This window comes from Canis lupus, chromosome 19 (genome assembly GCF_011100685.1).
Source record: "Canis lupus familiaris isolate Mischka breed German Shepherd chromosome 19, alternate assembly UU_Cfam_GSD_1.0, whole genome shotgun sequence".
Taxonomy (NCBI): Eukaryota; Metazoa; Chordata; class Mammalia; order Carnivora; family Canidae; genus Canis; species Canis lupus.
This window is the reverse complement of record NC_049240.1, coordinates 9,795,329-9,810,062: the sequence shown is the minus strand read 5'-3', so window position 1 is coordinate 9,810,062 and position 14,734 is coordinate 9,795,329.

The following is a 14,734-nucleotide window of genomic DNA, read 5'->3' as shown; positions in this document are numbered from 1 at the left end:
CATTGTTGGTGGGAAACAAACTGGAACTACCACTCTGGAGAACAGTATGGAGGTTCCTCAAAAAGTTAAAAGTAGAGCTACCCTATTTATGACCCAGCAATAACACTACAAGGTTTTTATCTAGGCATAAAAAAAAAATTGTAATTCAAAGGGTCACATGCCCTCCCAATATTTATAGCAGGAATGTCCACAATACTCAAAATATGGAAAGAGCCCAGATGTCCATCAACTGATGAATGGATAAAGAAGATATGGAAGATATAGATATAGATATTACTCAATATATTTAATATATAATATATTATATACAAATATAATATATATATATTAATTCTATATTATATACACTATATATATAATTCAATATATATATATATTACTCAATATTTCTCTCTCTCAGCCATCAAAAAGAATAGAATCTTTCCATTTGCAAGAACTAGAGTGTATTATGCTAAGCGACATAAGTCAGGACAAATACCGTATGATTTCATTTGTGTGTGGAATTTAAGAAATAAAACAGATGAATATGGAGAAAGGGAAAGGAAAAAATAAAATAAGAGAAAAATAGAGAGTGAGGCAAACCATAAGAGACTTTTAACTCTAGGAAACAAACTGAGGGGTGTGTGGGGTGGGGGGGTGGGGTAACTGGTGATGGGCATTAAGAAGAGCATGTGATATAATGAACACTGAGTGTCATATGCAACTGATGGATCACTAAATTCTACCCCTGGAACTAATAATATACTATATGTTAACTAACCTTAATTTAAATAAAATCTAAAGAAAAAAAGTACTTTATTAATCCTTATGAATAATAACATGTAAACATCACACACACACACAAACACACAAGTCTGATAAAAACTGTAAGGCTTTGGTGTGTTTTCCAGTGATTTCCTTTCATTTATGATTTTGTTAAGTGCCTTTTAAGAATTCTTAGCTGAAGTTTCCTTAAAGATACATTGTTGTGAATCTCAAAACTTAATTCCTTAAAGATTTATAAAGCTTACAGGATATATGATAATCTTTTAAAGCTTTATATGTATATCGGCATCTAACTGTAATTGGTAATCCTTGATATCTTGGAATAACACTTTTCCTAAAATGGGTAAAAAAAAGTAAGAATATTTTATGCAATTTTTCTAATCAGTATGCCTCTAAATTCTATTTTTTCCTGCATTGTCATGAACAGACTATTTATCCTTAAGCTTACAGGTACAGATATAATTTATTGCCTGAATCCCACCATTTTGCAATTGGAAGGAATTGCAAAATACTAATTTGTCAAATTTATGTTCTTAAAAAAAAATAGAAATAGCCAGACATAGTTAAAGGCAAATTTTAAAACTGGATATTCTCATTAATTAAAAATAAGATTAACAAAATACATATTCATCATATACAATGCATATGTTAATGGTGAAACTATAATTTATTATCCAATTAGGAGCTATTTTGAGAGTGTAACAGGATATTAATGATTACACTAAAATAACTGTTGCTTCGACATGGATGGAACTGGAGGGTATTATGGTGAGTGAAATAAGTCAATCAGAGAATGACAATTCTCATATGGTTTCACTTATGCGTGGACTGTAATGAGAAATAGTGAAAGGGACTACAAGGAAAAGGAAGGAAACTGAGTGGGGAAAAATTAGAGAGGGAGACAAACCATGAGAGACTCCTAACTCTTGGAAACAAAGGTTTACAAAAGGGGAGGAGAGTAGAGAGATGGGGTGACTGGGTGACGGGCACTAAGGAGGAGGCACTTGATGGGATAAGCACTGGGTGTTACACTACATGTTGGCAAATTGAATTTAAATATGTATATTTTATATAAATATATAAATATATATTTTAATACAGGAAGTATGTCTATTTACAAATTTTAGTTTATATCCATATCTAGCTCTCATAGTTTATCATTATCACCGGCATATTTCCAAACTATTTTTTTAAATTGACCTATTTTACTATTTTTATAAAGTTAGCAGACTTTTTCCTGTACATTTTATAGTTAGTACATTTAGAATTACTGATCTCTTTATTTGACTATCTCTAGACATAAATTTTTAGGTGACAAATACTGTATCTACAGGTAGCGAAGAAACTGCTGAGCTCAGATACAATTCTTTCTAATAAAGGATATTCCCAATTCTATTTTTCCCTGTTAAAATATACAAATATTTAATCTTAAATATTTTCATATGTAGTTTTGTTTCCCATTCTCACTTCTTTATGTCTATAAATTATACAAGACAAACTCACCAAATGTTTCATTTTTTTTTTCACGTTCACTTGAGTGCTTTCCCAAACTTAGATGCTACATAATTATAGGCTTTCCCATTTTCATCTTATTTTAGAAAAAATTCCCATTTAAATAAAAATTACATCCAAAAATTTCTAACTCAATTTGATTTACTCCCAACCACAGTTTTAGAATTTTGCAGTTAAATCCAATATACAACTTCTTGTATGATTTAATGTTTTAGTTACTAAATTCAATAAACTAAACTTAGGTCCCTATCTTGCTTTTTTTTTGAAATACATGTTACTGTCCTTTGGTTTACCTGATTTACTTTAAATAACTTCAATTTGGCAAACAGAAGGTTCTGGATCTTCATATATTAAATAATTAGATAAAATATTTTACAGCCCTGACTGTTACAAAACATAACAAAATTTAGAAAACTCATTAACAATAAAAAAGTGTAATAACATTGTAGAGAACTTAGATTGATTTACCAAGTAATTTTTCAAATTCTCAAATAGTTCTAAAATCAAACTGATGCAGGATAGCAAAGAGAAATTATACAGAGTATGATTATATGGAATATTAAAAAAATAAATATCAGTATTTTTAAAAATGTCACTTTGGTACTTCAACTGTGGAGACAAATATAATTTTGAATTTGTCAAAGATGATGTATCTCAATCACTATAATATTGCCACTTTTTTAGTTTTAATAGTGTATTATGTATACAACAGCCAATTCTAAGTGCATTTATTTGTTATAAGTTTTTTAATATGATAGGAGCATTGCTTTTATTACACAGTGTTTGCCACCAAAACTAATTAATTTACTACTTGGAGTATCTGATAACATTGAAGTAATTTAACTGTGAAGTTTTCTCTACCAATAGGTTCAACATGTTATCAGATATCACTGCAGAATCTGTACATTCACAAAAATATTGGGGAATGATCATGAACAAAAGTAATTTAGGAGAACAATCTTTTGATATAAATAATAAAATCATCTCTCTTTCACCCCCAACTGATAGAATCAGAAATCAAGATTCTATATATTAAATACTTCCATCTCAAAATCAGCATTTTGAGCTCCCAATTGCACTTACTTCTAAGAAAATATTATCTCAGCAACTTCCACTTTAATATTTATCAAACATTTTACTCCTGTACCATTATATCTGATATTTTCCTTGCATATTCATATTACAGCTTCTCTCAAGACCACTACAAATTCCTGAAAATGACTGATGCAAAAATTGACTTTAATTGAGACTTCTTTAGAGTATTCCAATGGGTAGAGGAACATCTTCCATTATCTTCTGGAACTCTTGGGAGGTAACAGACTTGGATTTTCATCTAAGATAATATAAATATGTAGTTGGTAAGATCCAGAAAAGTAGCTCTATTTTATTCCAGGGAGCTAGAAGATTTAGCTGCCCTATGTCTTGAGACACTAGTACCAAAAGTAGGTATGGGTTTGAGAACTGGATAGTAGACTATGGTCATATTTCTATGGGCCCATCCATGGTAATCTATAAGAAAGAAAACTGAACTAAATAACTGTTACAAGACAAAAGTATCTGTGTAATGATAATATGTAATCCCTGGCCTAGTGGGTAAAAATACAGTGAGCCAATGTTTTGAGGCTCTTCTCTTCCATTGGACTTCTCACTTCAAATAGACTAGTAAGATTACTGAATTTTTAGCACAATTCCATGAGGAATTAGGACTGTGTTAGGATCTCGCAATCACTTGTCATTACTTTTTATCTCATATATTCTTTGCATTCTTTGTTCTTTCAATAATAAGCCATATTTAATGCAATCTTAATCAAGTTGAAGTGGTAACTTGACTAACCCTTACACATTAGGCCAGACTTTTATATGTCTGACTCATTTGACTGTGACTTCAAAGTTCTGAACTCAGAAGAGATGTGCATTACTGAGTTTCTTAGACTTGTCATTAGCAGAAGAATTGTCTATTTGTGCTACTGGAGAATAGTTAACATTATGTACTTTAAAATTATCCTTGTTTTAAATCCCTGTTGTCCTATTAACTGTGTATCTTTAAGTAATCTGGCCCTGATCTTCTTTCTCACTAGAGTTTAATTTTCTCTTCCTCAACTATAGCTAATATCTTTAGCTCTTTGAAAATAAAATTTTAAATGATGTATAAATACATATAGAACATTCATAAATTGTAAGTGTACAGACTAATGAATTTCACAAAGTGTAATAAGCTTCCAGATTAAAAATAAAAACCAGTGACATTGCAGAAGTCTTCCTGTCTTCATCTCTCACGTATGTTTACTTGAAATGTTATCAATTATCTGATTTTTATTTATTTATTTTTAAAAATATTTTATTTGTTTATTCATGAGAAACACACAGAGAGAGGCAGAGGCAGAGGGAGAAGCAGGCTCCCTGTGGGGAGCCTCATGCGGGACTCAATCCCAGGACCCCAGGATCATGACCTAAGCCAAAGGTGGATATTCAACAACTGAGCCACCCAGGTGCCCACTTCTCTGATTTTTTTTTTTAAGATTTTACTTATTTATTCATGAGAGACACACACAGAGAGAGAGGCAGAGACACAGGCAGAGGGAGAAGCAGGCTCCATGCAGGGAGCTCAACGTGGGACTGGTTTTGGTTCTCCAGGATCGCGCCCTGGGCTGAAGTCAGTGCTAAACCACTGAGCCACCTGGGCTGCCCACACTTCTCTGATTTTTAACATGAAAATACTTTGCCTGATTATGAACATAACATAAAGAGATACATGTATACTCTTTCCTGTTCATGGAAGTAATAAAGTGGCTTCTACCCAGGAATACAGTTATCATATCTGGAAAAGGAGAAAATGAATGCAATTATAAAGTAACCCACAAACATGAGAGCCACATTCATAATAGCATTATTACTGACCTAATTAAATGTAAAAGATTTGGCTATAAAGTGGGAGATATTCCATAATGAAGTTAGTATCTTGTTATACAAATGAGGTAAAAGGAGGTGGAAATTCATGTAGGCTAATTTATTAGATAATATTATAGAAGTTAAGCTTATCAACATTTATTTTCATGTTTTCCTTTTAAATAATCCATTCATAATTAGGGTAGTAGCATGTATTATAACATTTCCAAATGTGTTACAGAACTTGGAAAGGAACTATTCAACTCTATCTTACAAAGAACTTTTCAAAAGGTTTTTACAAAACCTCTAGGTATTAAAAAATAATTCCAGAAAATCTTATTTTGGAAATTATAAAGCGAAAACCACAGTATTGACATTGTAAGTGACTTTTAAAGGGCAGAAAACTTCATATCCCTCTTAGATAAAGTCTATAGTTCACATTACAAAACATCAAGAAAATGACCAGGTTAACCTTGGTTCTCAAGGTCTCTTGTTTGTTTGTTTTTATTTTCTCTTCTACTTTTATATTATACTTGTAGTTCAAACAATGAGTTTCAGGGTAACACAATAGTGTACATATCCTCAATTTAATACATTTAGAAGTCATTACTAATAGTTTTTTTTCTTGTTTTGAAAATGTTGAAATAACCCCAAAAGCTATTGGGTTATAAAGATCATTTACTTGTCTATGTCTCAATTTATCTGATTATAAGGTGAGAACAATGTGTCCCATCTATTTAGGTCTTTGGGATTTTAAGACTTAATGAGTGCAAAAAGTTTCTAAGGACTTTACAAGAAAGTACACATATAAATAATATTAATGACATGTCTGGTAGATAGCAATGTGAAATGTGTGAAACATTATTTCCAAATATCAAAAAAGTCAAAACATAGACTTTTATCAGCTCTTAGCACTAACCTCTAAGAAGATCAAAGACCCTTCTTTTTGCATAATAATTTCTGGAAGCTATTTAGCTCACAAATTTTAAAAGAACATGTCCAAATGGTGAAAAAAGGCTTGTAGCATTAAGAAAAAGTATAAAAGTTTAATATAGACTTAGGGAAATAATGTCAGATAACATGGTAAATAATGCTTACGAAAACAAAAACAAAACAACAACAACAACAACAACAACAACAAAAACTACCAAATCCCTTTTGAAACAAGATGACAATGGAATAGCTATGTCTGTCATCCACCAAAAAATAGTGTCATTTTAGAATTGGGGAATGCAGTTAAATAATTACCCCCAATAGTCTTTTATTGTGTCTTCTTTAGGAAAGAGAGTAACCTTCAAATGGAAAGAAAAATATAGAGCATATCACAGGTGAAGAAGTCATGTTGCCCTGAATGATTTCAAATCCATCAGTCCAAGGAAGTTAGAGAAGCCATCAGCAGTTACCCCCAAATGAGCTTTGTTACTTTTTAGGCAATAATGGGAAAAGGAAGACTTTTCAGAAAACTAAATAAGCAAATTCTCCATTTTTTAAATTAATACTCTTCCTTCATTTTAGATAGAATACTGAGAGGGTGGTTTTTAATTTCTTCAAAGACTATTCAACTCTGTCATCAGGCAGTTTGGAATTGGAACATATACTAGAGTCTCCCTGTCTCAACATAGTTATTTTACAGATTACAAAATCAAAATGCAGAAATTTTAGTGATTTTCTACAGTCTTTTACAAATGATACTACATTATTGTATTTGAAAATTGAGTGAAACATGCAGCCTTCCTGTTCCTTGGTTTCTCTATAAATAAAATGGGATTAAACAAAGATCATGATTAAAATGCCCAACCCCAACTTCAAAATTTATGCATTCTAGTACATGGTTTTAGATTTTCTATAGACTTGAGAAAACTAAGCCTGTGTCTATTGGACTCAAGAGTCATACATCTGTTTATTATTTTATTTGAACTTTTATAGGTACATTGAGAAAACCATATGGTTAACTGTGGATTTTATTCTGTAGCCTACTTGCTTTTTTTTTTTTTTTTTTTTTTTAATGCTTTTCTGCACAGAGACATTTCCTTATTGTGCTCTTGACTCTGGAGCAGTAGCCCCAAGGCCCTATTGTCCTGCCATCCCATGCTTATTTTACTGTTTTCCTCTTCCTCTGTAATCTTCCTGGAGTCCCATCCCAATTCTCTTTGCTGAAACTTTTGTCCCTTGTTTTATTTCTCTGGTTCTCCTGACAGTATTCTTTAAAACAGTCTGCTAAAGAAGCTGCAAGTAGCTGCTGTTAATATTTACTGAAGTAGGGCACTGACATTAATACTTGTTAATTTTCTTACTGATTTCTTGAAAATGACTATGATCTTTTATCAAACAATCTTGCATGCAGCTCCACAGAGTATATATGACAGAGATGGAAGGGGGAGTGAGAGAAATACACCAGAGTAGTGATTTTTTAAATCATAGAATCAACAGATGATCTCTTATAAAATAACTTTGAAGCAGCAACTTCCTATACCAATTAAATCAGAATCTCTGGAGGTAGGTCTCTGGTGTCCATCTTATAAGAGTTTCCAAAAAAATTCCGATATGCAGGCAAGATTGATAGTTATTGTCTAAAGAAAATATCCCTTGAGATTTTCAGCTCCTTCTAGGAAGGAAGGGTTAGAAATAGAACCACTCCAGGGCTTGGTAGAGGTGATTATTGCATAAGAGAGACACAAGGCCATATAAGAGAAAAACAAAGCCATCTGGTTAGAGTCTTTCAATATCTCTGGTCATATACAACCAATATTAGCAGGTTTACAAAGCACTGAATTGAAAAGAAAAACAACTTCTTTTTAGCAGGCAAACCAACAGGAATGACCTCTTACTTCTTCTAACATCTTCACTTGTAAGTTGGCAGGAAATCTCAAAAATAAATCTTCATTGAAAATTAAAATCACACTAATGAGATACAGCACACTTCCTGAACAATATTGCTAGCCTTTGAGAATTGTGACAAGGCAATGAACTTTTTTTTGTGATTAGAATATTTCATATATTCTAAAAGTGCTAGTATGGCTTTTTTTTTAATTTAGTTGCTTCTCCCATTAAATTAGCATTTTCTGTTAATAAATAAATATCTCTGATACTAACATGTGAAACCACTGCCTAAAATTATGTTAGCAATATTAATAATTTTTTTAATATTATGACTCCATGTCACAGTCATAGAGCTGAGTATTTTATGCATGTCAATTTACTTCTACTCTTTCATTCAGGACCACCTTGAACTGGTTTGATACAAGAAATAAAACCTAAATAGGTATGGTGATATGCAGTCTTACATCCCCCCCTAAAATAAAACTATAAAATGAATTTAACTGCTATTGGTTTCCCAGCCTCCTGTATAACTCAATATTTTGTATTGGAGAATGAAAGTGAATGATTGCACATGCATGTGTTAAGGATGGTGAAACAGCTTGTCAATTACAAAATGCCATAAACATTATGTCAGTTTTAAGCTAAAAAGATGCTGAATAAAGATTTGTTTAAGAATATGTACATGTTTATATGCTAAATAGTCTAAAATGAGTTTGTGGTTTTTTGTTAATATTTGGAATTTTTCATAAATACAACTAACCAGAAAATAAGAACATTTCTTTTTCTTTGAAGACTACACCACATGTATATGCATGAGCAAGAATAATCCAAGGAGTATAATTCTAAGCAAGCACATGCTATACTTACTGATATTTAAATTATATTTAAAATTTTTCATAAATGTTTATCTTAAATTTAGTAATCATTGTGGAGAATTATATCAAAATGAAATTCTAAAATAATTACTGCATATCAAGAGACCTATATTTTCATAAATTAAATATTTATGGAAAATAGTACACACAATAAATAACATAAAATAACACTTAACTATATACATGTCAGTCATAAACATTAACCTCAGGGATTATGTGCCATTCACCTTTACCCCTAAAAGAAGGATGCACATAATAGGTTATTTCGGTAATTGTTCAAATAACTGAATGAAGAAATCTGGGAAGATATAATTTATGTATTGTGAAAAAATAGCACGTCTCTATTATCATTTTTTGACTCACTATCTTTAGGTCTTGCTAAATGTTTCCCATTCTAAGCACTAGAGTCAGAAAAATATGCATATGCCACTATCTCTATGGTGTTGGGATGACTAAATAATCGTACTGAAGGTAAACCTTTTTTTTTTAAATATATATATATATATTTATTTATTTATTTATTTATTTAAGAGAGAGAGAAAGAGAGAGAGAGACAGTGTGCACAAGTAGGGGGAAGGGGCAGAGGGAGAGAGAGAAACTGATTCCCTGCTGGGCAGAAAGCCCGATGGAGGGCTCCATCCCAGGCCCCTAAGATCCTGACAAGAGCCAAAGGCAGCCTCTTAACCAACTGAGCCATGCAGGTGCCCCAAAGGTAAACCCTTTTTGACTTTAAGCTTATGAAACCCTTTAAGAGAAAAGTAGTTTTGGGGGGCAAAATAATTTATTCTCTATTTTTATATAATGTTTTTAGAATTTATTATACTGTTTTATTTTCTATCCACTAAAGTGAAGTGTAGAAGATTTTAGTACCATTAAGTTTGACTCCGAAGATAATAATTCTTATGAAAATAACCCCATGTTTCTTTGGTGTTGAGTTTGATAAGTTCTTTATAGATCTTGGAAACTAGCCCTTTATCTGATATGTCATTTGCAAATATCTTCTCCCATTCTGTAGGTTGTCTTTGAGTTTTGTTGACTGTATCCTTTGCTGTGCAAAAGCTTCTTATCTTGATGAAGTCCCAATAGTTCATTTTTGCTTTTGTTTCTTTTGCCTTCGTGGATGTATCTTGCAAGAAGTTACTGTGGCCGAGTTCAAAAAGGGTGTTGCCTGTGTTCTTCTCTAGGATTTTGATGGAATCTTGTCTCACATTTAGATCTTTCATCCATTTTGAGTTTATCTTTGTGTATGGTGAAAGAGACGGGCACTGGGGTTCATACTGTATGTTAGTAAATTGAACACCAATAAAAAATAAATTAAAAAAAAAAAGAAAAAAAAAAAGAAAATAACCCCATGTTACATGAGTCTTAACACAAGGTTTCACAATGCCAATGAATGTCATTTTTATAAAATTCACTTGATTGTAAAGACTGAGCTAGGGAATTTTGAAACAAGAAATCATCCTAAATTTATTTAACCAGATAGATGTATACTTTCACATTTTAAAATTATGTGATAATTGAGTGAAATAGTTCAATTAACACTGGCTGCAATAACAAATAGATACTGAAATGTGTAATGAATGGTTTGAGCACAATAAAAATTATTTCTCCATCATCTGGAGTATATAGGTGTCCTTGACATATGGGTATCTTTCCAAAATGCTGTTATTACAGGATCCAGGCTGCTGAAAACTTGTTTATCTTCAACACAAGTCTTCTGTTATTTCACTTTTAGTCATTGGGAGAGGGGAAACAGTACAATGAAACACCCCATTCTTTTAATGGGTCAATGTTGAAAGTGGCCAAATCACCTTTACTTAAATTCTATTCATAATACACAATCAGATGGTGCCCCCAGAGAAGACTGGGACATTCAGAAATTAATATGCTTTTGGTAAAGAAGATGTGCAAAGATGATAACAGCTCTGGGTCAGAATAATGCCAAGTGTGTGAAAGGGACTGTCAGAAAAAGATAGTACAGCTGGAGCAGAATGAGTGAGGAGGGAGGTGACAAGAGTTGATGTCAGAGAAGCAATGGGCAGGAATGATCATGGGTTGTACATGTTTGTAAGACCTGAAATGCTATTGCAATGACTCTCAGGCTGAGCGACATGGGAAACTGCAGAGCTTTTGAGCGGAAGAGTAACACTATTTACAGATTTAATTAGCACCATTGAAATGGTCTTCATGGACAAGACCAGAAGCAAAATATAGTTGCAAATATCTGTTAGAAGATAAATTTATATATGTGTTCTACATAAAGTGTTTTAAAAGCCTACTTAAGTATGAGTTATCTCAGGGTGGATTTTTATTTGTTTGTTTGTTTGTTTGTTGTTTGCTTTGCAGCTCACAAAGTTTAGTGGTGCTGCTGTTTTTCCAACTAGTGTTTTTTCATTTCCTTATCAGTCGGTTTTATTTTAGTCACTGGAATGCTTTTCCTGTAAGCAGATCCACTGAAGTTCTTTAGCTGGTTCTACCTGCAGGAGCCATTTTGTTCATAACTTTCACTTCTTATTTACGGAACTATAATTCATTCAAATTCACGTAACTGTTTCTTTTTTTGAACCATAGCCAAGATTTAAAACTTTAATTAATTAATTTATTTATTTTGAGGTGGGGAGGAGCAGAGAGGGAGAATCTCCAAGCAAACCCTTAACTCAATGAGACCCATGACCCATGAGATCACAGTCTCAACTGAAACCAAGAGCCAGACACCCACCTGACTGAGCCACTAGGTGCCCCACTTTAATTTATTATTATAACAATATTTAAATTTTGTTGAGTCAAGGCACATGTCTACCGTGTTCCCCAGCAAATTTTATTCTATTGCCCAGTGCAAGGATGAGGGTTTGAGTTCACAATAGTAATTATCCAATTACTTAAATTTTATATCTATCAAAATCATAGCTCTTATGATCAGCTTTGATGTTAATCTAATAGTCATTAACCAATTATTAGCATCTAAGTGAGTAAACATTTACTAATTTCTAATTTATTCCCCTAGACTATATTTATGCCAAAAACTCTTCAATGAGAAAGATTTGTCCTGTTTCCAGTCCTCTAGACTTGTACTTTCTAAAATGGTGGCTACTAAGAATGTGTAGCTATTTAAACTAGAATTAGTTAAAATTAAATAAAATTAAAATTTTAGTTTTTTTTAACCACATGATATAGGCCACAATTCAAGGGTTTACTTCCATGTAACAAGTAACTACTATATTCAGCAGAACAGATAAAGAATATTTCCATTATTCTAGAGGGTTCTGTTGGACAGAACTACTCTAGATAGTAACAATCCTTTTTAAGTGTCCCCAGGCCTCTCTAAAAGAAATGTTAGTTATGCCACAATCTACATTTTAAACCCAACTAGCTGTAACATGACAGGTGAAAAATCGATGAATGGATTTTGTGTGATGATTTAACAAAACAATAGGCAGAGTTAATATTGTTTGGTTTCTTCTTTAAAGGTCTTACTGTGCAGCTACTTAACTGCTCATCATTCCTGAGTGATTTTCTGTTCTTTTTAGAAGAACTCCAATAAATATCATTTGTTCATTCAAATATGGTAAGAGAATTACATCATCTTCATTGAAAAATTGGCTACCAAATTGAAATGGATATATATATATATGAAATATATATATATATATATATATATATATATATATATATGAATTCCATTTGATGGAAATTTCATTTATAAAATTCACAGCACCCATGCCCACAAAGTTCTTTTGGTAGGAGTTGCTGGCAAGAATATGAAAAGAGTTTTACTTAGAATAATAAATTATGAGGTATTTGTTAAAATACATTTTTCTGTGCATAGAAACATCTTTGGAAACACCTGTCCATGTTGAGCTTCAAACCTTTATTGCTTCCTATGCAGACCTCCCCTTATTCCATGGTAGTTTTTGTTGAAGCTTATAGAGTTGCAAGAAATTATAAATCAAATACATTTTAAAACAGATAATTTGATGTAATTCAGTATTCTCATCTTTACTGCTTTACATTGTCACCGATCTTAATTTCCTAGCTAATCTTAAGCAGCTGGAAATGTTTAAATTATCTCTTTTGCTATATATATTTTGAAATATATAAAGCATTAGATAGGGCTCAGTATAAAATATTGCTGTCTGAAAACAAGAGGGCAAGATTTGTGAGAAAATAAGCTTTTAAACCACTTCATTTTTAGTTATACAATGTGGAGACTGGAGCAAATGAGTAATAAAAGGCAAAACAATTGAGTCTCCTAGGGTGCTAAATTAAGAATTTATAGTCTGAATGATGTCTCTGTAACCTCATTCAATTTTCTATTATTGCAGATCTTAAACAATTATAAACACAGATGACATAGAAATTTTCACTTATAAATCTGCAAGGGTGATAAATATAACATGCAAAATTCACTTTGATAGTAATGTTAATTGGTCTAATGTTCTCAAAACAAAGAAAAATAGGGATATTTAAAGAAAGTAACATTTTGAACAAACTAAACTGGCTGGAAGAGCTAAGATATATTTTTATTTTAAAACAGATGGTCGTTTACTATTTTAAAATGGTTATAACTGCAGGTGATGTTCACATAAATAAATATTACACATTTTCTGAGAAATAGGTATATTCCTAGAGTTAAAAAAAGACCTATAAGACAAAAGGGATTCAAATTTAATATTTTTGTAATGACACACAATAAAAACTGTTTCATTAAAAAATACTAGCCTTTGACATACGGGTAATTCAATGTTTTCCCTATTGAAAAAACTTAATTGTTGCTTTCCTTTTCAAAGAATCTGCTTTGAAATCTACTTAAAATTATACCAGAATGGGGAGGGGGAGCAATATGTCTAAGTTATATAGAACAGTAATAATTACAGAGGTAGATCTTTTGTTATATGTTTATTTATCCTACTAATAAATAAAATCAGCTTCAATTGATACATTACACAGGCTTATTGGCCTAAGGACTAAGGGAAATTTTGAAGAAATAATTGTTTCCTTGAGATATATTTGAGATATATTTGTCTACTAGTCTTTAGTCCTTTTTTCCCCCCCATTTTGATTATATCCAGAAGTAAGGGGCCTTTTGCTCTATAATGGAACTCTATCTGAGCAAAACCCAAGCATTGCATGTGTTAAAATATGTCCTGTGATCTAATATGGCATTTTAGACTCTTCATATGGGAAATCACATTAAAATAAAATGTATTACTCTTTTATTAGTACATCCCAGTAAGAGATGAATTTTTGTTAAAGAGATAATAAAGTCATGGATATTTTTAGTGTATTTTTATGGTGTTCCTTAGGTGAACAATTATGTCAATATAACTTAGATGTTTGTTTGTTTGTTTCCAATATTGTATATGTATGCCTAGCATTTATTTTTGAGGATATCAATGAAATATAAAGTAAAATCTTGAATGAAAGACATAGAAATGGCAAAGTAAAAAAAAAAGGCAATTATGTCATCAATTGGAGTTGAATTGAAATAATTCAAATATTTCTGTGTAAATTTGCATCATCTTAAAACTAAGATTCAGTTCACTTTTCTAACTTCAAATATAGAGACTAGATTAAAGCTTATAATATATACTATTACACATACTTTTCTATAGGTGTAATGTATTAGTTGCAACTTAATTTTAAAAGTAATAATTTAGGGACAACAGACATTTTAAGGGTGGTATATACACACATATATGTGTATATGTATTTATATTTATAAAATATAAATATATTATATAAAATATATGTAAATTACATATATGAAATATAAATATATGAATTTATATAAAATATTGATATAAATATGAAATATGTATAAAATCAGTTATTTTTATACTATCTAGAAAATCCCTTATTACTATATACAGATAGGT